The sequence below is a fragment of the Orcinus orca genome, chromosome 13 (assembly GCF_937001465.1).
Source record: "Orcinus orca chromosome 13, mOrcOrc1.1, whole genome shotgun sequence".
Taxonomy (NCBI): Eukaryota; Metazoa; Chordata; class Mammalia; order Artiodactyla; family Delphinidae; genus Orcinus; species Orcinus orca.
The window spans coordinates 77,017,405-77,042,243 of NC_064571.1; the positions used below are offsets into that span (position 1 = coordinate 77,017,405).

At 51.0% G+C, this 24,839-nt stretch overlaps 2 long non-coding RNA genes across 2 annotated transcripts in view; both read right to left on the minus strand.

Moving 5' to 3' along the window:
- The window catches only part of LOC125960770 (uncharacterized), a 483,380-nt gene that overhangs the window by 191,552 nt on the left and 266,989 nt on the right, over positions 1 to 24,839 (minus strand). The gene's annotated exons all lie outside the window — the stretch shown is intronic.
- LOC125960769 (uncharacterized) lies at positions 1,630 to 2,753 on the minus strand. The gene is made up of 2 exons (XR_007470778.1): positions 2,320 to 2,753; positions 1,630 to 1,813 (listed from the first exon to the last, which is right to left on the minus strand). It is a non-coding gene; the product is annotated as an uncharacterized LOC125960769 (long non-coding RNA).

Here is a 24,839-nt window from a genome sequence, read left to right on the forward strand (position 1 = left end):
CACAGAGCTCCCCTAGGAAAGGCCACATACTGTCCTGAACTTTCCGCCTGAGCAGCATTTTGGGCAACGAAGACACCCCAGACTCCCCCAGGTTCAGTGTTCACAGATGAACAGAGCTCTAACTTATGGGAACATCATGTGAAGTGGCCCCCTGGAGAGCTCAGGGCAGGAATTCGTTGTGTGGTCCCACTCTCCGTCTCAAGTCCCCGCTCCTCAGAAAATAGTCCTGGGTCCCTTCAGGCATTACGTATCTCTTTAACATAAGATTGCTTTTTTAAATCTCCTCTCAGGAACTGGAATATAAGTCTGTGATCTCCCATAACTAAGTGCTACCTGTCATTCTCTTCAGCATTTCCACTTCTGCTCTTTGAAATCATCTTAAGAGATTCTTGGACACTCATAAGACTTTAGGGTGTATTCACAGGGGCTTGTGCCTGAAGAGCCTTGTTGCAGCAGTGCCTCCTCGGCTGGCTTCACCCTGGCTTTTGGCAGCCCCATTGCGGACCTGCATCTTCTGAACACACATGCTCAGAGAAGGCACATACCATCCAGGTATCTTACCCATCAGGAAGTTTCAGAATTTGTTGTCAGCAACGTCCCAGAATGTATAGCTTCTAGACAAGAGAGATTATGGAGTGGAAGGAAATACATTAAACAAATGTAAGAATTATTTTTAGCTTCGTTTTGTAAATGAGGTAATGGAAGCTTAAAGAAGTTGTATTGGACTGAATTGTCCCCCTCCCCAAATTCACTGAAGCTCCAATCCCAACTTGATGGTATAGGGAGATAGGGCCTTTGGGAGGTGATTAGGTCATGAGGGCAGGGCCCTTGTCTGATGGGATTAGTGCCCCTATGGGAAGAGACACGAGAGAGCTTGAGTTTTCTCTCTCTGTGTGCATGCACTCAGGAAAGGCCATGAGAGCACACAGTGAGAAGGTGGCCCTGTGCAAACCAGGAAGAAAGCTCTCACCAGAACCTGACCATGAGGGCCCCTGATCTCAGACTTCCAGCTTCCAGAGCTATGAGAAAATTCATTTCTGTTGTTTATAAGTCACATAGTTTATGGTATTTTGTTATAGCAGCCCAAATTGACTAAGACATAAGTATTCTCCAAGGTTGCAAGTTTAGTAGAAAAGGCCAAGCTAGGAATAAAAATCCATTTCTATCTAAGTCTAGTGCATTTTCCTGACACGGTGTTTGTTCATCTAACTTGCCTTCTCAAATATTTGATGAGCACTTACTACATGTAAGGACTTACGTTCTCTTCTGCATTCTCCTCCTTTCCCCTCTTTTATTTGTATCTCTGGTCCTTCTTCCTTCTATCTTCCCTTTCTAACAACACCAGTGTGACAGCTATTGTAACTGCTATGAGTTAAATTCCCATGAACATTCCTTAAGAGCACACATAAGAAGTGTTGCATTATTATGAACATGTAGTGTCTATTGCACATTGCTGGTGAGTGGTTCAGGAGGGGCTGCAGTAGGAAAAGTGGTTGCACTTTGTTCTATCACAGCTTATACGTTCCAGGAGGGGTTGAGGACTTTGGGGCACATGAATACGTTCCGTTCCCCCAACCACTTCAGGGCAGTCTTAAAATGATCCTATCCCTATAATAATAACATCAGCTCTCCTTTACTGAGCTCCTTTATTAAACACAGGCAGTGCTTTCCATTTATTTATTTTGATTCTCCTGAGAATTTGTGAGGCGGGTGTGTTTCTCTGCAATGCTCTAGCTGTCCCACCATCACCGTTGGGTTACTTTGGGCACCCATGGAGCTTGTTGTATTTTCCACATCCTCAGAGAGCCACATCCTAGATGGTTTGACAGGGTTTATGGTTTAGCTGAATTGTTCCAGCTTCACTGGAGCCAGTTAAACCTTAAAAGGAGCTGGTCAGTTTGGAAGGATTAAGGAATTATATGTGATTAAAAAAAGGTTCTGAAACCAGAAGCCCCCAAATGACACTGTCTGAGAAACGGGAGCCAACGACCAGTTTCTATTCATTTTCCAAACTGAGATGAAGACAAGACTTATACTGGCTTTTAATTTGATACCACTGTGGTCTCCCATGCCAATCAAGGCTTCCCTGCTCGTGACCTGGGAGGGCTTCTGATTGGAGAGGCAATTCTGAGCGGTGCTGAGGGATTTGGTCAAACATACGGGGTTATAGCATCAGCCCCTTTCTTGAGAAAGGTAGTTCTGGCTTTGCCCTGGTCCTCTAACGGGTTGTATAAACCGTGTGTGAGAGTGTGTGAACGTGAGTGTGAGTGTGTGTGAGTGTGTGTGTGTGTGTGATCATGTACTACCATATGTGTTTACCTAGGAGGATGTCCTTTTAATCTGGAGTAAAATTGCCTTTCTCAGATGATGCAAATGATACGTGGTGATAAAAGGGACGAGGTTGAGGCTATTTTTTCCCAGCAGAAATTCTCTCGAGCCTTTTTGGCATCTGTCTGCCCCACCGAGCCTTGTGTGTGACCCCAGGGCCCGCTTGTTTTGCCTCGTTCGGGCCTCTCCGGGTCTCCAGGAATTACTCAGGATCCACGCTCTCCGTCAGCTCTGGAGCGGAGCCAGTCTCATGCCTTCCTCTCTGCTGTCTTCATTAATACTGGGCTCACGTCCCAGCATTCCTGAGAAATTGATAGAGACAGAACATCAATTGTAGTTTAGCTCTACAACGGGGAAACTCACGGTGACAGGCTGGGGGATTTTTTTGCCAGAGAAGTCGATGGGCCCTTTCCTGGAGCAGCCCAGTGTTGAGACGCTCTGGGCCTTTGTGAGGTCATAGTGTGGGACACAGGACAAGAGCAACAAGCCGCTAATCTGCTAATTGCCGCCTGGCTAAGTGATGTTACCTTTGTGCTTGGCTTTCCTGGACTTGATGAATGGCTGTGTGTGTGGAAGGGAACAAACAAGGCGTCTCCTCTCAGGCCAGGGGAGAGCAGCGGTGTGCGATTTTGAACTCACGAGACCCGGTTTGGGGCAGCTGTGGCTGGACCCGGAACTCCCCTCTGAGGGAGGCTGCAGGATCGGGGCCAGAGAGGGTCACCAGGGAAGTGTTGGGACTCGGTGGGCCCACTCCATGGCCGCCAGATTCCTCCATTGTTTTCTCATAGCATTTGAGAAAAATACGTAGCTGCTTTAGACCTCGCTGGTCCCCTTCTGTCCAGTGTCTTCCGAGGGCTGGGTGCGGTGCCAAGATGGGAACACATGCGCCTTGCATAACCTTCAGGGGAGAGAGACAGGTGCATCTCTCCCAAATTCGCCTGCTCTTCCTCTGTGTTCCCCACCTTGGCAAATGCCACCACCTGCCCCCTGGCTTCCCAATTCGGAGAACTTGGAGTTGCCCAATACACGCACCTTTCCGCTCCGCATCAGGAGATGGCAACTCCTTTCCTCTTTCATATCTCTTGAAGTCGTGTCCACCTCTTCTTTCCCACCAGAATCTCCCTTATCCAGGCCACCATCATCTTTCCCACATGGACCACAGTCATAAACTCCCACTGGCCTCTCCTTCCAGTCTTGCCTCTTAATCATTGACTTATCCTTCAGCCATAGCTCATCTTTCTAAAGTGCAAATCTGGCCTTGTCAGTATCCTGCTTGAAGCCTTCGATGGTTCCCCACCGTCTCCTGGATCAGGTCCAGACCTCTTTGCCTGACAGATAAGGTGGGCCTGGCCCAGCCTCCCGACTGGCTTTCCTGCCCCATCCAGCCTGCCCTGTCCATAACAGCCACTGGGAACCTCTTGTGACGCCCGGAACGTGCCAAGCTCTCTCTTGCTTCTAGGACGTGGTGTGTGCTTTGCCTCTGCTTCTGCCCCTTGCCCTCTTCTCTTGGCTAATTCTACCCTTTTTCCTGGTCTCGGCTTAGATGTCGCTTCCCTTGGGATATCTTTTCCGTGTCCTCAATCTAGGCCTGTCCTCCTCTGCACCCTCATAGCATTCAGTACGTTCCCACACCGTCGTCTGATCACACTCCGTAGTGAATGCATATCTGTGCAGGGGAAGGCATTTTTTCTTCATAAACGGTACAGAATTTCTCTCGGGGAAGGAATTGAATTTGTTTAGGAAAATATCTTGACAAGACACTTGGTTTAGAAGGTGGAACTCTGGGGACCTGGATGAGCAGGAGGCAAGGATACGGAAGAGATCGCTAAACTGTTGTGTATAAGAACCGTGTGAGAATACAGGTGTCAATACAGGTGTCAGTTTGGGGGAATCAGGCGGGAGAGGGTGGATGATCAGCGTGATGGCCTGGCCAGGAATTTTCAAGACCAGCGTAACTCATGTTCCATCAAAGTTATAGGCATTTCTGAGATATAAGCCTCCCTCGCCTCCCCAGACCTCCTGTAAAATGTACCCTACGCGCTAAGCACTTGGGTGGGTGTGTGGTTTAAATCCAGAGGTGGAGGTGGGTTCGTGTCTGGGTCTCTTCCATGGTGGAAATAAACGAACAGCCATAACACACAGAGGAAAGAACAAGAATTCAGAGGAGGGAGGACGTCACAGGTAGATGAACTAACGCGAGGGTGTTCGTTTTCCTCGGAATACACAGGAACTTCAGAGAAGCCACTGAACTTTACAGAACGTGTGGATCAGTTGGGTGTGTGCCCACTTTACTTCGATTTACAAGGAAGGAGACCCAGTCCATACCTGGGTTCAATTCCTTGTCTGTTTCCTTACTGGGGTAAACTTATGAAGGAGGCAGGTGTCCATGATTCTGTTCCCACACTGAATTTAAGAAAGGGCTGTGGAATAAAATAAGGGAGGGAAAAATAATGAAAAATCAGAAGTAGTAGGTCTAATTTGCAGGAGTTGTTTAAGCTTTCAGGAATATCCTGAGAAAAACTGAGGTCTCCGATCAAAAGGTCCACTGCAGGAGGTTGGAATGAAGAGGCTTAGGGGTCCGCTGCTGGCCCAGTTCCCTCCTGGTGCAGGAATTGCAGTTCCTCCTCTCTGCAAACACATGCCATCCCACCTGAAAATACAACCGTCTCCACAGGCACCAGGATGTTGGCACCGGGAGGAAGACCTGGGGGCCAGGCAGAAGGCCTGGCAGAAGAAGCAGGGCTTGTCGAGTGTGTCTGTGTGATGCGTCTATCTGAGCTTCCAGGTCGGGACTAGATGGCTGGAAACCCACATTGACTCATTTTTCCACATGACCCCTGCTCTCAAAGTACTTACTGTCCCTCTGGGAAGCAGGGCACAGATGTGTGACCAGAGAAGGAGCCACACAGGCTGGGGTGTCACAGCGAGTGGGACTTTTGGAGCTCAGACAAGGGGCTGATTCTTTCGGATCCCATCGGAGCTGCTTGTCACGGCATCTGCTGGAGCTGATGACGGAGCTGAGCCGGGACCTGGCAACCACACGCCCTTGCGGCGTCCACTTTCCCTGGTGAGTTAGTCTTGGTTGTATATCTGCTGTTCTTTCATTTCTCCTAATTATTCGTATTTTGCCCATATTTTATACCTTCCGTCAAAAAATAAGGTTATCCCCCCAAATATTAGATTTTATAAATACTTAGGTATCAGAGATACAGATAAACCTGCTTTTGCTTTTCCGTGTGTGAAATTGGTGGGGTTTCTTCACTTTCCCTCTAAATTCAATACATGCTCTACGGTGGTCTTAATGAATTACATTTCACCATCTCTGGATATTTTTTTCCCTGTTTTAAAAAAAGGGTCTGCCAGTGGAACAACCTAAATGAACTGAAATGTTCCTGCCAAGTGCACTGGCCCTGAGGACAACCTCGTAGTTGATAGACTTTAATCAGATCCCTCCTCTATGTTCCCTGGAAATCTTCCTGCAGTTACTTCTCCTAACCCTGATCCCTGGGGGTTTCACCCCCTCGTAAGGCCAGCGGGGGAGTAGTTCTTTGGAAATCTGGGCAGGGAACAGTTTGGTGAAGAGTGTTTGTCTTTTCCTCTCCAAGAAAGGTCATAGGAAAACCTTTGCTAAGAATAAGCTTTCTGGAAGGATTCTTGCGTGCTTGGGCCTGAGCCCTTCAGTGGGGACTGCACCCTCCAGGGGAGCTGGGGTGGGAGCAGCAAATCCAGCCTTTGGGGGCCCAATGCCACTCCACCTGGCTCCCCTCCCCCATTAAGGGATGCCCACCTTCCTTTGGCTCAGGTGCGGGCTTCTCTTCCTTAGGAATAGATCCGGCACTGGGGAAGACTCCCTTGCTCCCCCATCTCCCTCCTTCCAACGTATCTCTACTGTTCAGCAGGGCAGCCCTCAGCATTGGCTTCCCTCCAGCAGCCCTGACCTGTCTCTAGGTCATTCTGCACTTCTCATGGTTCCTGGACACCTTGCCTTTGCACATACTGTTCCCTTGACCTGGAATGTCCTTTTCTCCCTGTTCCCCAGCTGACTTCCCCTCTCCCTTTAAGACTCAATTCAGTTAGCAGCTTTTGGGGAACACTTCCTTGGCCCCCAGGTTGAGTTAGATGCCTCCTCTGAGCTTCCATCATGTCCTGTACATACCCCCGTCCTACCTCTGATTGTGTTCTATTGAAATGGAATTTGTATTGCTTGTCTTCTTTACTAGATCCTTGAGTACAGAGGTGGCGTCTGATTCATCGCTGAATTCCAAATCTCAGCACAATACCAGTAGACTGGGTACTTAGTAAATATTTTTGTGTATGTTAGAGAGTGCGGGTGACTGATTTATTGATTTTGGGGGGCAGCTGTAGGGAATGGGGTATGATCTCCATGTTATACTCCAATTCACTGCTTGCAGACCCTCTTCATGTCCTTCTTTTTAAGAACTTAGTCCAGCCCCTATTTCTAGAAATTCTGCATTTCTACAGCTCCTCTGCCTGAAAGTTGCCTTCGCCTCTGAATTTTGGTGGTTCTAACTCTGACCTTCCATACTGTCTCTTAACATTCCCAATTTGTCATTGACAGATGTCCCCCCTTGGGGTCCTGTATCCCCAGGAGAACAGCAAGTGAATCGCTAGTCCAAGACCCAAGTGTGTCCCCCTGACTCCTCAACCTGTTTCCTGGCAAGTGCTTAGGGGATATTTGGAGTCTTTTCTTCCTTGGACTGGTCATCATGAGAGGCTGCTCGGGGAAAGTTGGGCCCAGAGCTGCACAGAGAACAGGAATGGGGGTTCCCAGAAGTGGAGTAGGTGGGCACTGATATGGGGTGATTTTAGGAACCTTCCATCCAATACCATATACCCCATCTGGAGTGTCACCATCAGTGAATCTTTCTTCCCACCGACAAGGAGGAGTAGCCTAAAATAGAGGGTCCTGCTATTCTTTGGGGCTTGTCTATGGCTAGGAGAACCCCTGCTATGCTAGCAGGTAACAGGTTAGGAGTTGCAACGAAAAGAGAAGGCACAGAGAGACCTCCCTCTCCTGACTTCTCCACTTCTGTGAGCTGGTCCAACTGCAGTTGGCTGGCAGGGAAAATTCAGAGGGGACCAGGCCTCCCTCCGCCTCTGCTGATGGAACTGGGATCACCCTTTGCAATCTGGAGAGGGCTTTGCAAATGAAGTGCTTATTCGGAAAGGTCCCCTGGAACCATCCTTATGGGATCAAGACGCAGAAGATAGTTTAATGAGGACGTCCACCTGCAGGTGCACCTGTGCTAATTCTGACAAAGGCACTTACCTGACAGCTCAGAGAGCAAGGGGCCATTAAGTCTCTTTTGGGAAACATCAATCCTGCAGGGCAGACAGAAGCACCTCACTGAGGCAGGAGACAGATGGTGAAGACATCCTTAGGACTCTGTCCCAGCAGCCCGCCCGTTAGTCTGCCCCCAGGACAGGCTTGCAGCGTCTGTGGAACTTAGCAGCTGTTCCTCAGCAAACCAGGGCAGCAGGGTACCATGCAGGGTGGCGAGGTAACACCCAGAGCGTGCAGAGTGGGGAGACCCGGATAGAAAACTCAGACGCCGGGTGGAGAGTCTAACACAACGGCTTTTAGAGGTTTTTGACTGTGACTCACATTAAGAAGTATGCTTAAAATCATATCCCATTGCATCCTATGTGAGCATGCATATACATCGATGTCTACACATGTATAACTGAAGCAAAAGTGTCATGAGACAATGCTTACCCCTACTATGTAGGATGCACTTGGAACATTCTATTCTATTCTTGCATTTAAAAGTGCTTCTTGTGACCCACTATATTTATTTCATAAGTCCGCTAATGAGTTGCTTCTCACAGTTTAAAAAATGTGGGTCAGACACTTGTGGGCGTGAAAAAGTTGGAATGGGGAGCAGGCAAGGCTGTGGCACGGCCTTTCTCGCTCATCTGCTCAGTGGGAAAATAGTCAGACCCTCCTCGTTGGTTTGCTGTAAAGTTTAAATGAGATAATCTGTGTAAGGTGCTTAGCACAGGGCTTGACATACAGGAACATCGATAACCATGAGAGATAACAATGACGATGAAGATGATGATATTGATTTCTGTCTTCCTAGACTGTATGTGCACACTGCCGTCCTGTGTGGCTCTAGCCTCCTTTCTTACAGCCATCTCTGCTGGTGTTAAGGCCGTCAGCAACTTTTACACCGATTTAAAAGCTGCAGCTCCTCAAAGCAGTGAGATGCACATTGAAAAATGGCAGGTGTGGAATCGGAGCTTTGCAAGGAGGCCAAGGTTGAGACTGTGATGTCGTCTGATGTATTTGCAGCATGGGAAGGTTCTCGTGCACTTCCCATAATAGATACGTGGATGGAGACAAGAGATAGCAACATAGAGAGGCAGAAAAGACTGTAGTCAGAAATGGCCTACACTTGGAAGAGGCCACCTGGAAAGTAATGGGGGAGCGGAAGTCGGAGCAGGTGGTAGCCACCGGATTGCTGCGTGTTTTGGGCAAATCTTTTTTCATGCTCATTTTCGGGTTCTTTTGTGCAATGGGGCACTCTGGGTCTCCCCTCTCCACCCCGGACCTGTCTCTCTCAGCTCTGACATCCTGCGGCTCTCATGGGAGGGGAGGAGAGGGCAAGGGAAGGGTACACTTCGGGAGTGCCCGGTCCTGTGCAGTGGCCGGAAGTGGAGAAGCCCAGGCCCGCTGCCTGGAAAGGGACCCCTCAGGCCTGCAGGAGAGAGGCTGGTACCTGGCTCAGGGCTGAGCGTCCACAGCCATCCTGGACACAGCCAAGAGAACTCCTCCCTGGAGTCCTTTGGTTCGCACGTTCAGTCACATGTTGTGGATTTTACGCGTTGTCAGGACAACTGGCTCCTCTGTCTTGTCCCCTCTTCTGTTCCATGTTGCGCAGATGCTTCTGACTTCGCTCTTTTCCCTAAAGTGAGCCTGGGGTGTTGATGTGGGAGTGGAGCAAGGCCAGCTGAGCTGGAGAGAAGGGGGCCAGGCAAGGAGAGGTCTGGGCCTCTGCGTGGACTAGGCCTTCAGACCTGGCCCGGTAAGCTGCTGGGAGTGAGTCCGGAGGGTACCCAGCTCAGTACTGGTACAGATCTTCCTCGGTTTACGATGGGTCATGTCCCGATAAACGCATCATAAGTTGAAAGTGTCATAAGTCGAAGATGCGTTTAATCCACCTAACCCAGCAAACATCACTTGGCCTTGACTGCCTTCAATGTGCTCTGAACACTTAACGTCAGCCTTCAGTTGGACAAAGTCATATGACGTAAAGCCTATTTTATAATAAAGTGTTGAATATCTCATCAAAGGTATTTATTGAAAGTGTACTGAAAGTGAAGAACAGAAGGGTTGTTTGGGTACAGAAGGGTTGTAAGCTTATTGGTTGTCTACCCTCATGATCGCACGGCTGCCTGGGAAAATCTTTAAGTCGAGCCATCGTCAGTCCGGGACCACCTGTACGAATGTAGCCAGCGATTCTGAGAGGGCAGTCAGGGCACAGGTAACCGTCCCATGGTTCTCCTGCTCCCTGGGGTTCGGTGGCCCTGCTTTTCCATCCTCCGGGGCATCACGCTGACAGCTCCCTCTGGGCTGGGAGACCGGCCGTGGCTGGGCCGGTGTCTGCGCAGCTGGCTGGACATCGCATCGTGCCGCTCGTCCCCAGCGCCCAGCCGACCTGCAGGCCCTGACGGTACGAGTAACATGGTGCAATGCGGAAGCCCAGGGGGTTTTTCTTTTGTGAGGTTTAAGTATTTGCCTGAGATCTCCCTCTTTGCCACTCTGACGAAATCCTCCTAGAACAGTTGCTCGTTCACTGCTCAAGTGCAGCGCCCTGCTCTGCAGACAAGCGTCCGGAGCAGCACTAACTTCACCAGGTGGAAACCGGTCCTGGGTTTTCTCATTCTCTCCATCTCTCTCCGCAGACCCCTGCCATTTCTAACTGGAGGCAGCCAATGAGTAGTGCTGGCATGTGCTGGGCGTCCAAGGCAGCGGGGCAGGGGGAAAAGGGGTGCAGGACTGTGGGATTGCGCACTGGGACCGCGGACACGGGCAGTCCGGGGACCATGAACGGTCTTGGAAGAGCCCCCGTCTTCCCCCCAGGGTGGAAACTGTGTCTTTGGGGCACCTCGGCACCTCGGTAAGTTCTGCTTTGTCAATCATCTCCTCTCCGTCCTGCCCGTGCTGTGCCCGCTGTGTGGGGAGGCTGTAGTGTCTTGAGGAGATGCCTTGGGGAAAGGGCTCCTCTTGCTGGCGCTTTCAGGGGGGACTTGCTGGAAGGGGCAACCTGGCGCGGGTCCTTGTGGTGAGGGCGTCACCAGGGCGGGAAGTAGAGGGGTGTGTTGGGTGTGCCTGGCCGAGCAGGCAGAAAGGCTGAGAGCCCCAGATGGAGACGTGGAGGTGTGGCTAAAGTCCCCTAAGCCTTTGCCCCTGGAGGCTAAGGGAGCCTCAGGGCAGGCTCTTCCCGCCCCACTCAAGGCGGGTGGGCGGCGAGGCATTGGGACCTGGGGTCTCGGGCACAGGAAGGGCACGGCCAGCTCGTGGGTCGGCTTGGGGATGGGGTGGGGGCAGTGTCCACTGGAGGGCACTGCAGCACCACCTTGGGCGCCTGTGCAGCCCCCCGGCCCCAGGGGCGGAGCTTGTCCACTTCCTGGCATTCCTGGTGGCTCTAGAGGGAGACAGAGATCGGCCAGGCTTGGGGGCATCACCTGCGGGGCCTGAGCATCCGGCAGCGCGCGCGCTGGCTCTCTCACACGCATCCCACATCTTCGTTCACAGGGACGGACCCACGTGTTCACTGTCACTCACTCATAACGCACCAAGTACACATCCATATACACGTGCACACCCACACACAGACGCACTCCCAGCCACACACGCCCTCACCCGTTCTTGCTGTCATGTGCACGCTCACACCCATTTCACGCACGCCCCGGTGGGTGACTCACACACATGCACGCTCTCCCCGCGTGGCCAGTGTCAGCCATGTGCCTGACACATGCAGGCGGGCCCGGTGCAGCTGTTTGTGTGTTGAGGCTGATGTAATGTCAAGAAATTTCGCGTTATATTTAAAATGACACCTGTAAAAATAATCTTCAATTTGTGATTTAAATACTGTAATACTCAGTTACGTGGACCGACAGGAAGTGTCCCTGTGGTTTTGGAGAACAACATTCCTGTGCCCCCCGCCCGGGTCCTAGGGACGAGGTGGGGACGCGCCCGAGGGTGCCTGCCGCTGCCCCTCTCGCCCCCTCCCCCTCTCCCCTCCCCGGCCGCCTGTGCCCCTCCCGGGCTGCCTCCAGCGAGAGCGCCTCCTGTGGGCTTACCGAGGTGCCCAGGTGCCCCAAAGACACCCTGGGGGAAAGACGGGGGCTCTTCCAAGACCGTCCATGGTCCCTGGACTGCCCGTGTCCGCGGTCCCAGCACGCAATCCTACAGTCCTGCGCCCCTTTTCCCCCTGCCCCGCTGCCTTGGACGCCCAGCTCATGCCAGCCCCCAGATTACAGCCCCGCGGCCCCAGAGCACGCAGTGCCACTGCTGCGCTCCTCGCCCCACAACCCTCGGCCCCTTCGGCACCCAGCACGACAGGACAGCCCTCGACCCCCAGCCCCCGGCCCGCAGCTCACAACTCTCGGTGCTGCCAGCCCCGAAGTGCACGGTCTCAAGCACCAGGGCCCAGCCTCTCCCCTCCACCCACCAGCCCACAGCTCACAGCCCAAGCTGCAGCCCTGCAGAAGCCCCTGTCTCTGGACACCAGCTCGAGGCGGGCAGTCCCGCTGGCACCTGACGCCGAGCGGGTCCCAGACTGAGCGCATCATCGCTTTTCTCCCACCTGCTCCTCTGTTTCTCTCCTTCTGTGAGTGAGTACCGCCCCCTTCAGCCCCCAGCTGACCAGGCCGTTGCTCCTGACCGCCCCCCACCAGATCCTTCTCCCACCCCGACCCCAAATCCATTGGTTACCAAGCCCTAGCCCATCTCTCCTTAAATGTCTCTCCCATCTGATTCTCTCCAGTCTCTACCTTAGTGCCCGGGTGGCACCATTTGCTCCTCTTCCATGGCCTTCTTGCTTCCCATTCACTTTCTGTACCATGGAAGCAGAGGGACTGTTCTAGAACAGAACCTTCTGGGATGATGAAAACGTCCTAGGTCTGCACTGATCAGTACTGTAGCCCCTAGCCAAGGAGGCTGTCGGGTGCTTGAAATGTGGCCAGAGCGTCTGAGACACTGCATTACATTAAATTTAATTTTTTTAATTAAAATTTTTTGTTGAAATATAATTGACATACAACACTATTTTAGTTTCAGGTGTACACCCCAATGATTCAGAATCATTGTGAAATGATTACCACAATAAATCTAGGTAACACCCGTCACCATGCAGTTACAAAAATTTGTTTTCTTATCATGAGGACTTTTTTTTTTTTTTTTTTTGCGGTACGCGGGCTTCTCACTGTTGTGGCCTCTCCCGTTGTGGAGCACAGGCTCCGTGCAGGCTAAGTGGCCACGGCTCATGGGCCCAGCCGCTCCGCGGCATGTGGGATCTTCCCGGACCGGGGCACGAACCCGTGTCCCCTGCATTGGCAGGCGGACCCTCAACCACCGTACCACCAGGGAAGCCCCATGAGGACTTTTAAGATCTACCTTCTTAGCAATTTCAAACATGCAGTACAGTATTATTAACTATAGTCACCATGCTGTACATTACATTTTATTTAATTTTAATTAATTTAAACAGTCCTGTGAAGCTAGAGGCTACCACATTGGAAAGCGTGTACCTGACCATGCCTCTGCCACCATGCCCTCCCGTTGCTCTGTGAGGAAAATTTAGCCTTCACAGTACCACGTACGTGGCCCTGCCCACGTGTCCAGTCTCATGCTGTGCAGCTGGCCCTTTGCTTTCTGTGTTTCAACCTACTGGACGCCTGGAAGCTTCCTGAACCTGGGTGCTGTTCTTCTGCACACTGTTTAGACTCACGATGTTTCCTCTGCCTGGAAACGCTCCCTTGAATGCATCCTCTGTGCAAGCCTCGCCCACCCTGGGCAGCTGCCCTCTTCCCCGAGGCTGACGTGGGGCCAGCTTTGTTCTCCCACAGCAACTGCTGGGGCCCCTCCCACCCCCAGTATAGTCACCTGTATCCTTAGCGCTCTCCTCCCCTCCCGGATGGCGACCTGCTGGAGGTGAGAGCTGTCTTCTTCTGCCTGTGGCTGGGCCCCTGCACATGCCTCAGCATCCTGCACACACTGGGTGCTCAGCGAGCGTTGGCTGAATCATTACATGGAAGGACTGGGCTTCCTCAGCAACGTATGTCTTGGGAAGCAGCTGGATGCAAAGCAGGGATGTTTCTGGATTCCTGGGGGGTCTCCTCTCCTGATGGCATCACTTTGCTAGGAAAGGAGGGGGTCATGCCTTTTGACTGACAGCCCACCGTTTCCTCTTCTGTTTTCCTCCCCTTTCCCGCTGTGACTCTTGCCCAGGAGACAGAGTTGCGCTGGTCTGTGCCCTTGGATGCCATTCTGGGCCGCAGTTCCAAAGACTGACTGGTTATTTGGGATGTAATGCACCACCTGTCCTCCCCGCTGCCCCACACCCCCTGTCCACCCCACCTATACCGCTTCCACCAGACTGAGCAAGTAGCCCAAACATCAGGGACTGTCCTAGGCTCCTTCTGGCCCATCCGGTGGTACGTGGATGGACCTTGGCTGCCTTTGCTTGGCTGTGCCCTCACTGACGTCTCTTACAGACTGGAAGGTGAGAGAGAAAGATGACATGGTTCCCAGAGGTTGGTGGAGAACATGGGGGATGCAGGTCGCTGATCAAGGGTCCCCCAGGCTGCAGACTTTGCCCAGCTTCTGAGACTGCAGTGTCCCTGAGGTTGGCTGGGGTTTCTAAGTGGATTGTAGGGTCACACGTGGTCAGAATGCCAGCGCACCACGGCCCTGGGGCATAGGCTTTGGACTCCGACAGTCCTGCATGTGTGTGTTCTGCCACTCTGACTGTGCGAACCCGAGCACTGGGTTTCAGCACCCTTGCTCTGGACACCGGAGCGGACGTCCCCTGCCTCCTTCGCTTTTCACGAACGCCCTCGCGCAGGCTACATCTCTGAGCACAGTGTCTGGCCCGGAGGAGGGGTTCAGTGTATAGCACTTGCTCGTAATGTTTGCAGGATGCTTAGCGAACTCTTCCAGAAAAATCCGCATCTATGTGTATGGATTTTATCTGGCCAACCCAAGCATTCTGCCACTTTCCCCCTCGAAAGGCTACCGAAGGCAAGAGTGGGTGAACCCCTTTCCACAGTAAGGATCGTAACAGCTCCCAGTTACTGAAGGCCAACTCTGTACCAGATATTCTCTTAAAAGCTTCAGAGGCATCTTTCTAATCTTTGCTGCAGACTTCGAGAGAGACCTTAACATTCCCATTCCACAGATGTGGAAGCTGGCTTAGAGAGAGTCAGTTTCCCAATTCACACAGTTAGAATGTGTTGGAGCCGAAATTGCCACCCAGGCTCTTCTTCTTTTTATAAAATACCAATATCCAAAGACCTTGAGATGGCATACGCGCTGATCACGGCTGGGGTGCAGGGCATCTCGGAGCCTACAAAGTCCTTTCACACTCATGTTCTCTGTGAAGCCCCATATCACCCCTGTTAAGCGGGCAGGGCTGGGGGTGCCATTCCCATTTCACAGGCGAGGAAGCCCGGCTCAGAAGTAAGAGTTTCTCTCATGTAGGATTGAACGTTTTGAAAGTAACGGGGTGCCTGTGGCTCACTGAAAATCAGACTGTGTCCAGGAGCATTAGTGACGGCTGGGGGGCAACCCCCTCGATGGCTGTGGGGATCTCGGGGTTCCTTCCCGTCCACTTCCTTGTCCTCTTTCTTTTCATAGCACACTCAGCGGGAGAAATGTTTTTTGGACCTTGTCTTTTGGAATTCAGCATTTTTTCCTTATTCACACCAGACCCGGCATCTCTAGGACTTGGTTTTTGTTGGAAGGGTTGCCTGTGAGAATGGGCTTTTGTTTGGATTTCTCTCTCCCTGGGGGGGTAGGTGGGGAAGCTGGGAGCCAGCAGGTCAAGGGCTCCCCCTCCTCTCCTCCCGAGGCCTCCCTCTGTGGCTCTGTAGACGAGGCCCCAGGAGAAGAGCTAGTGCCTTCCCTGGGAGTTCAGGCCAGAGGAGGAGGGCTGCTTGCTTGAGGACTCCGGGCTTTGTGCTGGAGTTTGGCTCCTTCGGGAAGACTGATTCTGGAAGCTTCTTGTCCAGGCCACTTTGGACCCACCGTTCTGGTGGGTTCCTTGCAACCAAACGTATATGCACTGCCACACATCGGAGACCCAGAACAGCAGGGGAGGAGCCCCTCCCTCTGTGTGTGTGTGTGTATGTGTGTGTGCACACATATGTGTGTGCGCTTGCATGCAAAATGTGATTGACAAGGCCTAGAAGTGGTGTTGATCACTGGGAAGCTAGGCATGTGGAAATTTCACAGGGTGCTTTTTCCACACCTTCATTCTTGAGAGAGGAGATGCATCCTGCTATGGCCACATCCTTAGCCCATAGACTGACGTCTGATACATAGAAGGCATTTGATAAATTATTATTAAGTGAATGAATCTGTTTTTTTTAAACTGATGTAAAATGACATAATATAAAATATACAGAACTTAAGTGTACAATTCAACAAATTTTAGCAAATGTCTGTGCCCGTGTGACAAACACCCCCATCAAGGTGCAACGCATTTTCATCACGAGAGAGAGCTTCCTGTGGCCCTTTCCTTTATGTCCTCCCGCCCCATGGGAAAAACCACAGTTCTGAGTACTATCTTCATAGGTTCATCCTGCCTGTTCTTGGAATTGGTAGAAAAATTGGATCAAACAATATGAACTCTTTTTTTTTCCTGGCTCCTTTAGCTGAGCATACTATTTTTGAGGTTTATTCACATTGTATCAGCATCTATTTCTTTTTATCATTGTGTACTATTCCGTCGTCTGAGTCTACCTCACATTTGTTTATCCATTTTCCTTTTAAAGGACCTTTGGGTTGTTTTGAGTTTGGAGCTTTTATGAATAATTCTGCTAGGCGTATTCACAAATAATCTCTTTGTGGACCCAAGTTTTTATTTCCTTTGAGTAATTTCATAGGAGTGAGAAATTGCTGTATCATCAGGTAGGTGTATGTTTAACCTTGTAAGAAATTGCCGGGACTTCCCCGGTGGCCCAGTGGGTAAGACTTCGCGCTCCCGATGCAGGGAGCCTGGGTTCGATCCCTGGTCGGGGAACTAGATCCCGCATGCATGCCACAACTAATAAGTCTGCATGCTGCAACTAAAAATCCTGCATGCGACCACGAAGATCCTGCGTGCCGCAACTGAGACCCCGTGCAGCTTAAATAAGTAAATATAAAAAAAAAAGAGTTTTCCAAAATGGTTGTACCATTTTACACTTCCACCAGAGAAGTATGAGAGACCCAGCTGTTCTGTGTCCTTTCCAATATTTGGTATTGAGAGTCTTGTTAATTTTAGCCATTCTACTGGGTGTGTAGTTGTAACTCGTTGTAGATTTAATTTGCATTTCTCTGATCACTGATGATGTTGAACACCTTTTATATGTTTATTAGTCACGTGGATTTCTTTTTCGTTAAGCATCTGTCTTTTCCTATTTTTAGGCTGTCTTTTAAAAATTGATTTATGGGGCTTCCCTGGTGGCGCAGGGGTTAAGAATCCACTTGCCAATGCAGGGGACACAGGTTCGAGCCCTGGTCCGGGAAGATCCCACATGCTGCGGAGCGACTAAGCCCGTGCGCCGCAACTACTGAGCCCGTGTGCCTAGAGCCCGTGCTCCGCAACAAGAGAAGCCACCGCTCTCTGCAACTAGAGAAAGCCCGCATTCGGCAACTTCAGCAATGAAGACCCAACACAGCCAAAAATAAATAAATAAAATAAATAAATTTATTTAAAAAATTGATTTACAGGAATTTTAAAATGTAATCTGAATTCCAGTTCTTTGTTGGACACACATACTGTGAATATTTTTTCGTGTTTTATATGTCTCAATGAGCAGAAGTCCATGATTGCTTTTTCTATGCTTAGTGCTTTTTGTACTCCGTCTAGGAAAATTTTGCCTACCTCCCAGTTCTAACTCCAGCCTCTTAGGTTTTCTTTTTCTCTTTATGGTTTTAGCTCTTACATTTAAGTTTGTAAAAAACTCTTGAGTTAATTTTGGTGTATGGTCTGAGGCATCTGTCAAAGTTCACTTCACGATGGAGGAATTCTGCACATGAGCATTTGCTGGGCACCTCTTCTGTTGAGGAAGCGGGCTGGTCACTGGCTCCTTCACCGAGGGCAGCCCGAAGTGCAGCGGTCCTTGGCAGCCTCTGCAGGTGTATGATAATTTCTACCTTGTGGGTGCACTTCCAGTGGTGATAATTAAATAGTCATTATCCTGTGGTCATGGATGGCTCAAATGGCAACTTGAAGGAATTTGCATGAGGGAGAGCCTTTCCTGAGGGTCAAGGAAGGCTCTTTGGAGGAGGCTCTTGAGATGGGCTTTGAAGAATGGAGAGGATTTTGGTGTGATAAATGTAGGAAATGAACTCAGATAACATCAGCAGTACTGTACCTCTGTCCTCAGTGGGATACAGATGCACACATGCACACGCACATCTACACACACATACATATATATGTGCGTATATATGTCTATACACACATATCTATATCTGTAGCTATGTCTACACTGAATCTAAATAGCTACATCTAATAAAAATCTGTATCTAAACCTAACTCAAGCTCTAAAGCAAAATCTTTATTTCTATATCTGAATCTATAATCTATATCTATTTTTAAGTCTCTCTTTTCCCTCTCTCCCTCCCTCCCTCTCTCTCTCATCTATTTACATATCTGTCCCAGAAATCTCTGGGCTTAGGAGTTACTAACAGATTCAAGCTTTCACAGAGCTTGACGGTACAACCTGAGCGCTTCGATAGGGCCGGGCAAGGGACAGTTCTTCCAAGCTGCTGGCAGATTTGTCAGCACTCTTCTTATCTAAGCTGTAGACCTATAGGTCGGCACTGAGCAGGTCCTCTGAAATCAGCCAGGCGAAGCCTATCATTATACAGATATGGGCGACAGGCCCATAAAGGGGAAGAGACTTGTCCCATGTCCCCAGGTTACTGGCCGAGCCAGGAGCACAGCCCACCTTGCCGGGTTCCGGACCTGAGCTCTCTCCATTTGCTGCCTCCCACTCCCTTAGAGCCAGGAAGCCCTCCCTCCCTCTGCGTTTCAGGGGTCTTGCAATGCTTTTTGATGCTGTTGCCATTTGTGAGTCCTCTGTGGGGTTAGAGTAATGGGGCATCAGCCCTTGCTAATCTCCCTCTATAGATTATTGAAATCATTAAGCCGTCAGAGCCTCTCTCTTCCCTCCTTCTAATAACTCATGAGTTGTTTGAGGACAGGAGCTGTGTTTTAGTGACCTCGGCCTCCCTGAATTTCATGAACCGACAGCTCAAGCCATTCTCCACCTGCTGCAGAACCAGCACGTTGCTGAAATTCTGCTTCAATAAGGAAACACTCAGGCCAACACATCACTCTAAGTCTGGCCAACAGCTCTGCTAAACAAACTTCTCAGGTTAAAGAACTTCTGCTTTTCTAGTGGCTTTGATGCTTTCTGTATTCATGTTTTCTTTTTAAGAACCCATTCAGCTCCCAGCCCCGAGATCCATGCTTTGTTACTGACGCGCGTGCCACACAACCTTGTTTGAGGCGCAACTTTGTTGGATCCTGATGGAACGCTGGGGGTTCCCTCCTACAAAGTAGACCCTGCCAACAATCAGTAAAGGGAAGCCGGTTTGTCCAAGGAGAGCACAGGTGTTTTATAAGCAGGGCAGTTGGTATTCGGGTGTCAGCCGACGCTGATGAGCCCGATAGAGGGGGCCCAGGTCGAGGAGAGACGGGGGCAGCTTTTGCTGAATTGAACTCTTGGCTCAGTGCAAGGCTGGAGTCCTCTGGCTTCTCTTTTGGGTTTTTGTGGCCACGCCCCAGAGCCCCTAGTGCCAGAGTGTCCGGGGGCAGGCCTGAGTGTGACTCTTATCACTTTATCATTGGCAGCAGTGCTCCTGAATCTGCTGGCACCGGAGCTGTGAGATTCCCACAACTCAGCGTGCCCTGGAGAAAAAGGACCCGTCTGAGCACTCTGTTCTTCTTCTTGGAGGCTGCGTGTCCCTTGAAATTAGATTCTCTTTGTTTATTTTCTCATAGCCTTAGTGATGGGTTCCTGCTGACTTAGAGAGAAGCTATGTATCCTGTGGAGAAGGGAGAGAAGGGCTGTTTTTTTAATCCAAATTTGGGGAAGTCTCCATGGCCCCCAGCTCTCTGGGGGGCCGGGACAGAGCTCAGCTCCTGTCCATCGCTAGAGGCTACTCGCCACTGGGGAGGCTCGGGACAGGAGGGTGAGCTCTGAGGTGCTGGCCGAGGTGACCGGGGCCTGGCCTGAGAACAGAGCTTGGCTCCACGGCCTGCCCTCTGGAAGCCGGTTTGACTCATCCACTGGGCTGGTCCATGCGTCAGCATCCAACTTGGGCTCTGTTGGCATGTCTGCTGGAATGCTTTCTCTCTCAGCCCTTTTTAACATTCAGACCTCACTCATGGAGACATGGCCTGTGTGACCTCTTCTAGAAAGTTTTCCCTGACTCCCTCTACCCAGTGTAATTCAATTCTGCAATCATATCGTGGCCTTATTATATGTCATCCTACTCCTCTCCCTCCTTTGGCCTCCAGCAATATCTGCCATTTGGATTCCCCAGCCGATCTTTTACTTTACTCTGATGAGTGAGTGTTGTCTCTCCAGTGAGAGTGGGGCCTGAGGGGGCAGAGACCGTGCCTCATTCAGCGCTGATCATCCCGGGCACTTAGCACCTCACAGGAGCTTATGGACGGTCCAAGGGCCACCCCCACTATAAAAGTTCCTGTTGCTTCCAGTTCAAATTTATCACTCTGCCCTTTGTATCTGCTTCGCTGTGTAGATGTCTCCCTAGTGCTCATACACCAGGGCACTTGTCTGTTTACAGGTTTCTCTCCTTCTAACAATTTATGAAGCATTTGAGGACAGAGACTGCATTCTAAATCATCTTAGCATCCCTGTATTTTTTATGAACTGACAGATCAAACCATATTCCACAAGCATGGGAACCACCAGGCCACTGAAGTTCTGTTTCAGTAGAGGAACTCCCAGGCCAACACATCATTCTGAGCCCAGTCAGCTGTGTCACCAAACAGACTCCACTGGCTGGACCAGTAGGTGGTGTGGAATTTGCTCTCCTGCCTCTTAGGGCCTGGCTGAGCTCTGCTCCTTCTGGGAAGCACAAGTGAGCTCTTCCAGGTGGAACAGAAACAAATGTACCCCCAAAATCTGCCTCATGAGCCTTCCAAGGCATCCACGTCCCACCTTGCTGCCTGGGCTGTCGGAAGCACTGAAGGAGGAGAGGGGTATGCAGGTGCCCAGCCTGGTGACCCACGGTAGGTGCTAAATGAAGGCTGGCTGCCTTTGTCTCCATCTTGAGGGCAACAAATGAGAACATGCAGCCATTGGCCCCTGTGGGTTATGATTTAACGTCGAGGCAAGCAGTGAAGTGTCGTCTAGCTTAGCAAACTGATCTCATCACGGTGTTTGCTGGCGTCTGGAGTTTGTGGATTTCCTTTTTTGGTCGCTCTGCATTCTCCCTTCTCTGGTCCTTGGATGTCCCGCTTAAGCCCTGGACATGTGTGGTCTGGGCGAATCTTGCCTCTCTGTCTGGGCTGTGAGTTCCTGAAGGCCGAGACCCTTGCCAATTTCCAGGGCCCCGGGCACAGTGCCTGGCCCAGGACAGTGTCTTGGACAAGTGTGGGGTGAAGGTCACCGGCGCTGATCTAGTGGGCTATCTCGTGTCCCCTAAGTTTGTCTTCCCGAGTTTCCCTCAGTCAGGAGCTTCCCACACTCCAGATGACATAAGTGGGGTTGACCGGAGAGTGTGGGGATGCTGCGGCATCACTGTACTTCCACGGAGCGGTGGCACTGCATACGGAGCAGTGGCCTGGAGGGCCTCGCCCACGTGGCCGACAAGGAGCTTCCTGACTTCTAGAGACCCACTGACCTCTGGCCAGCTCAGGCTGCTCCCCAGATCTCTGGCAGAGCTGAGTTTGTTCTGGGCTTTCTAGAATGCGCCTCCCATCAGCCTTCCCACAGCTCACAAGAACATTTGAAGTGGGGAGCGAGTTAAGCTGATACCCGCTGTAGCTCAGGGCCTAGTGGGGCCTCGCGGCCGGGCCCTGATTACACAGGCCCACTATGTGACCAGCCACACGGCTGACATGCAGGGGGACCAGAGCAGCTTGTGATTCCCAGGAGGAGAGAGCTCAGGTCCAGGGCCTGGGCCCTGACGGACGATTGTTATTGCAATGTGTGTGCACTTGAATGACATCATGCTAGGGAGTGCAGGAATTTTTTTTGTCAGTCTTTTAACACAAGTTTATGTTTTTCAGACCTTAAAGCTGCAGGTCATTTTTTACATTTGCTATTGAGAGCAGATGTGACTGATTCCTATCGGGTTCTACTGAAAAACGGTGGGTTGCAGAAGGTCAAATACAGAATGCCTTTCAATCTCCATTATTATTTCCTCCACTCAGTGGCCTCAGCAGGAAGCCCATGCTGGGGAATGGTGGCCTTCTGAAATTTCTAGGCCTCCTAGCCCCAGCCCCTGACCATTGGTGACCCCCCATGCTGTGAACCACGTCTAGCCTCAGCCGTCAGCCAGGGGCAGAGAGCCTGGGCTCGGTGGCAGGAGATTTCATGCTCTCCGGGTCTCAGTTTCCCCATCTGTACAATGGGAGTGTGGGTTGGGAGATAGTGACAAATGTTGTGATATCCTCATGACACTGCCATTCTTTAGTTTTGTAACTCTTGGGTTTGGAGAGGCCCAGATGGAGAACCGTGTCTTTGGCACTGCTATGCCTTGCTCCAGGGATTTGGGGAAGTTCAGGGAGGTGCAGGTTGAGTTGGCTGGGGGGACAGGTTTGCTGTCCCCTAGAAGAGCATTGTGAGGTGTGTCTTCTAGGTTCATATCCATCACTGGGGGCGTGTGCCAGCTCTTGAGAGCAGCTCTGTTTCACAGGCTGCTTTTATGGGAAAACTTCCATCCCACACTTGGGAAAAATTCACTACCTCCAAAATCAAATTCTCTTCCTCTTGGAAGCGCTGGGGGCGAGGGTGGGCTTGGTTAGGGGCAGGCCCAGTTCAAGGCCCCTGTTTGGTGTCCACAGTTGAGGTGAACACTGACCTCCTTGAGAAACTGAGTTCTGGATCCTGATGCAAAGGAGGTGGAAAAGGTCCCAAATCTCCGAAGATGACCCTTAAGGAGACTGCAGCCCCCAAACAGAAAGACCGCATTTGCTTCCGAGAGCAGAGTCAAACCTGTGCCAGGCCGGGGTGCCAGAGGCAGCACCAGCTGATCCCCTCCTTGAGCTGCTGCCACGACAATGTAATGAGGTAGTTGTGGCATTCCAGGGAAGGCCTTTTGATTCAGACAGCATGTATGGCAACGAACAAGCCCCAGGGAGATTAACTTTCTGACCACCAGGGCTTCGGTGCTGCCACGGGAATTAATTCATGCATTCATTCATCCACCCATGGGTTGATCGATTGATCCATCCACCCCCCCCGCCCCATTCCACCCCTGCATCCCTTTATTTAGCAGGCTCTTCTGGAGCATTTTCTTGTGTCTTTCTCTCACTAGAGATATAAAGAGGGACGAAACAGTCTCTGCCCTTGAGCTCAGAGCGAGCCAATGAAAGAATGCTGCTGGAAGTGGTGCAGGCCATGAGGGCGATGGAACAGAAGTATAGCTCCACGTGTAACCTGGAGCGGAAAGCGATCGGAATGCCGCAGGCCCGGAGGGAGAGAGAGAGCTGGGAAGGAGTGGGATTCCAAGGAGGCAATGGAGACGCAGTGGCGGCAGGAGGCTGCTGGGTTCAAAGGCACTAGTGACTTTTCTGTCCTCCTTCCAGCAGTGCCCGCATTCGTGGTACGAGGTGCGGCCACCGTTGTGTTGTGTGCCCTTGAAAGGGGCGGGCATTCAGGGGTGTGTGTGTGTGTCTGTGTGTCTGTGTGTGTGTGTACATGTGCGTAGCAAGTGGGAAGGCTTGGGGCCTCAAGGCAGCACTTGAGAATTTGGAAGAAAAGTGGTTGGCATTAAAGGAGATTCTATATTACTTGTCTCACGTACTTTCTTTTCTTATAGTGTATATTCTTTTGAAGAAAATTATCCCTCCCTTTGACTCGGGAACATCCTTTTGCCCACAATGCATGTTCTGGGGAACTTGGTGCACGGTGGCTACTCAGAAAGATTTGCTGCCTAGATGAGGCCAGTTGTGTTTTCCCAGCTGCTGGGATCTCAGCACAGAGGCAGGAACAGGAGTTCCAGGATTAACCAGCTTTGTCAGCGGCGGCAGGAGCAGCAGAGCGTTCATCTTGTCTCAGACTCGTCAGTCTCCTTCTCTAACTGGGACCCTGAGAGCCACCTGACAGCTGAGGCCAGAGCTGCTTGTCCTCTTTCTAGCTCGTGCCAGGAATATTGTTCTTCTAGCTGTTTCTATGTACATCTCAACAGCGGCAATCCCGAGACTGGGCCGCCACGGCTATAAAACCATCCCTGTCACACCTGCCTTTCCCCTGCCTCACAGGCACCGTGTGGGGACCAGATGACCTCGTGGGATGCGCTCTGAGAAGGTATGAGGTCCAGCCTGTGCACTCGACCTGGCGTGCGGCATGCGAGTTACAAAGAGGTAAATGTTTTGGCAGAAAGCAGGCCCTTCATTTTCCGCGGGGAACCTTCTCCAGACACCTCCGGTTGGCCCCACTTTAATGAGGGTGCAACAGTTTCTAGCGCAGGGCTCCAAGCAGAGGGAGGCCAAAGGGAGTCCTTCCTCAGGTCTCATGGGAAAGTTGGCAAGCAGTATTAATAAAGGCATCTTTTTTTTTTCCTTTCTTCAATGTAAAATGCCAGGTTACGGTTGGCTAAAGCGTTGTAGCATTGGAGCCAGTTAATCTTCTGAGTCCATAATTTTTATGGGCACCGCGGGAGCTGCCCTGGCTTTTTGTTTCCAGCAGTGGGATATCAGGATTTGTATCCTACGGTATATCCAAAGAATAATTCTCCTTTCCTTTGATGTTCCTTGGACATCTTGAGGCACTTAGGGGTGCATTCTCAGGGAAGGTTGAAGGACAGGGTTGCAGGGCCTTCATTATGTTATTAAAATAGATCCAGCGAAGGATTTCTCGAGCAGAACGCTGCATCGCTAAGTGGAAGGCTGTTCAGAAGGCACTCCTTGCCCTGACTTCTTGAACCCAGAGCTCTATTTTATTGCAGTTTGGGCAGCAGTAAGATGCTTTGCAGCCCGTGTCATGGGTTCACAGTTGGAGGTTAACATGGACAGTTTTTCCTGACATTTAGAAAATCGTATCTTAATGAAATGTAGTTTGGATTAAAA